The 3,452-nt window shown below is 45.1% G+C and overlaps 1 pseudogene; it reads left to right on the top strand.

Moving 5' to 3' along the window:
* The first annotated feature begins 2,264 nt into the window (after positions 1–2,264).
* LOC128315936 (annexin A11-like) lies at positions 2,265–2,950 on the top strand (annotated as a pseudogene).
* Positions 2,951–3,452: the final 502 nt, after the last annotated feature.

The following is a 3,452-nucleotide window of genomic DNA, read 5'->3' as shown; positions in this document are numbered from 1 at the left end:
CTTGATTATAGAAAACAAGATTATGTGATGAATAACTTTTGAGGTTAAAAATAATTTTTAAAACTTTTGATAACTTTTCCTTCATATAAATTCTCCAAGGCATTTAGAAATAAAAGAGAAAAGTTTAGTAATTCTTTGTCAAATAACTGTATGTTTCCTATCACCTGATTGTAAGACACTCTTGGATTTCAAAGTTTTTGTTTCTCTAGTTTTTTTTTTTTTCAGATTAAGAGTTATCAATACTACCATGTGGTTAATCTAAGACAAAACTGAGCTAAATTTTCTGTGATGTGTTAATAAAAGTCATGCTGAAACATGAATTGTGCAGACTAAGGGTTTATTCATCTGGTAGGAAGAAAATAAAAGCTTTTTCTTTCTTGTTTTTCTTAACTCTAAACCGTGTTTTACATCAGGTAACATCTGAGGCTACAGAGAAATAACAACAGGTTGGTGCACTTTCTAAATACAGGAATTGTTTTTTGTTTTGTTTTTAAATGCCAACTTCATATATGCGCAGTAAGAGTTATATGTATTAATACAGTGAAACATTTCATCTAATGAACAGTTTCACCTTTTTCATAGCTGACCTTTATCTAGCACACTCTACCCTGTGGGAATTGGGCCAATTGTTTCTAATTTTTTTTTTTAAAGTTTATTTATTTTTGACAGAGAGAGAGGCAGAGAATGAGCAGGGGAGAGGCAGAGAGAGATGGAGACACAGACTCGGAAGCAGGCTCCAGGCTCTGAATTGTCAGCACAGAGCCTGACGCGGGGCTCGAACTCACAAACTGCGAGATCATGACCTGAGCTGAAGTCAGATGCAACCGACTGAGCCACCCAGGCGCCCCGTTTCTAAATTTTTAAAAAATTTGTTTAAATGTTTTCTTTCTCTTTCTTTCTTTCTTTCTTTCTTTCTTTCTTTCTTTCTTTCTTTCTTTCAGACAGAGAGAGACAGAGCATGAGCAGGGGAGGGGCAGAGAGAGAGGGAGACACAGAATCCGAAGCAGGCTTCAGGCTCCGAGCTGTCAGCACAGAGCCCGATGCAGGGCTGGAACACACAAACCGCGAGATCATGACCTGAGCGGAAGTCGGACGCTTAACCGACTGAGCCACACAGGCAACCCTTCTTTTTTTTTTTTTTTTTTTTTTAATTTTTTTAAATTATTTTTAGTTTTTTACTTATTTTTTATTTTTTATGTTTTTATTTTTTTTTATTTTACAATTGCCTCTTAATGTAGGTAGCACATGTGACATTTTTCATTGCCCATGTTGCCTTCATTTTAACTTTTCCTTGAAAAAGGACATATGTAAATCGTAACATATATATTGCATTAAATATGAAATATACTATCAACAGAATCTACTCTCAGTATTCAACTATCATTGTGTTGCCCATCTTACTTTCTAGAAAAATCAAATGTAAACTTTGCTAAGAAGGGTGAGTTTCCTGAATCATTACCATCTAATATGTCAGTGAAGGAATGAAAAATGGGACTGGTCACTGAGGTATACACTTCTCTTTTAGTGGGTAAGACCTTTTAGCCAAATTTAGGTCATGATTTGCAAGTAAATATTCTATTTCTCACGGAATCAAGGGGGGAAATGTAAACTCCCTTGCTCTGATTTGAGGGCCCCAGCTGGACCCAGCTGCATGCAGGCAGACCCAAGATGGTGCCTGGGATGCCTGCAGAGACAGCTGCTCCAGCTCGAGTCCCTGTTCACCTCTCGCCGCCCCTTGTGCCCATGGCCTGTGGCCGGATCTGTGAATTATGCAGGGTATCATCTGCTGGCAGGGGGCTACCTCTCCATCTGCACCAGGTGGTGGTGACTGAGGAGGTGATAGCCACCCCCCCCCAACACACACACATGCCCCCCATCAGGCTGGATAATGTGGCAAACTACACAGGGCAATTCAACCAGAACTACCAACATGTCTGGAACATTCAGAGGAACCAAAGTGCCCAGCTTGTACTCTGAGACCCTCTAGTACTCCCTGGGGGTTTTAGGTAGCCCTCTTCCATCAAGCAGCCCATTCCTCCATGTGGATGTACCTGTACCTTGGAGGAAACCCACACTCAGGGTCCCCAGTGTCAGGCCAGCCTATGTTGTCCCCTGGACAACTGCCAGTGCCACCTCCTGGACAGCAACAACAGCTGCCCAAGATACCTGCGCCTCCACTGTGCCTCAAGCACACTCTGAAAACCAAGGCTCCTGGTTTTCACCCCCTATTCACACATATGCTCCTGTCTTTCACCCCCTAAGAGATGATGAGGTCTTGTGGGAGGCTGGGAAAGGCTGTCGGCTTGAGGAGCCAGCCTTCACAGGCTGCCCAGAGCGTTGCTCCAACAAGTGATGGCAGAAGGTCTTCCAGTCCTTCCCGATGGCCCCAAGATTGGATCAAAGATCTGAAATCTGAACTGTCAGGAAACTTTGCGAAGGCAGCTTGGCTCTGATGAAAATCCCATCGTCTTTGAGGTTTGTGAGGGAAGGGAAGCCATCGAGAAGGCCCATGCCACCGGAGCCTGCCTGATTGAAATCCACATGTCCCGTGGCAGTGAGCACACCCGGGAAGTGAGTGGAGCCCACAGAACAGAATTGAAAACGACCTTGGAGGGGGCTATTCCAGACAAGTCAGGACACCTCCAGAGGCCCCTCATCACTGTCTGTCAGGAAAACCGGGACGGAAGGGCTACAGTGGGCATGCCATGCGCCCAGAGACAGGCAGAGCAGGTGTAAGTGGCTGGGGAGAGCCGCCTGGGGACACAGGAGTCCAACTCAGCACAGTTCTGTGCTTGCAGAGCCAGCCCCACCTGGTACTGTTTTCAATGAGTATCAGGGAAGGGCAGGTGCGGACACTAAGAGCATCTGCAGGGAGATGTCTGGGAACCCGGAGCAAGCAACCCTGGCGGTGGGGAAATGTCTCGGGAATACACCAGCCTGTTTTTGCTGAAAGGCCTGTGGGAAATCAAATAGCTCTGTTCTGGGTTAGGAGATTATAGGGAACGCATTGCAAAGCAGAACACTGCTTTCTGGCCTTGCTGAAAACAGCGGCCATGCTTCGCTTATCTAGTTAATGTACATCTAGGGGCACTCACTTGCCTTATCTGGTTAATGTATATCTAGGGGTTAGGTCCTGCCTATGCTCATAAATCCCTTAGACCATGTTATCTCATGGAATATTTTACCCTGTCTTAACTTGTTTTTCTGCACGTTTTCTATATATTCTTATCGGCACGTGGCTCACTGAGTATCGTGCAAGACTTCCCTGAGCCTCCCTCTCACCTCTCTTGACTTGCACGGAATCTTGAGTAATGCTTTCTGCCATCCTGGGCTTTCCTGGACAAAGCCAAAAGCTGAACCCACACATGCCCAACAAGGCCATGAAGGGAGCAAGAACAAAAGACTGGGCCCTGAATGGCATCCTGGAGTCTTGCAGGGAGATCGACCATTCA

The sequence above is a fragment of the Acinonyx jubatus genome, chromosome A1 (genome assembly GCF_027475565.1).
Source record: "Acinonyx jubatus isolate Ajub_Pintada_27869175 chromosome A1, VMU_Ajub_asm_v1.0, whole genome shotgun sequence".
In the NCBI taxonomy this organism is placed as follows: Eukaryota; Metazoa; Chordata; class Mammalia; order Carnivora; family Felidae; genus Acinonyx; species Acinonyx jubatus.
The sequence above is the reverse complement of the archived record's forward strand: the minus strand, read 5'-3'. Positions and strand labels throughout refer to the sequence as shown.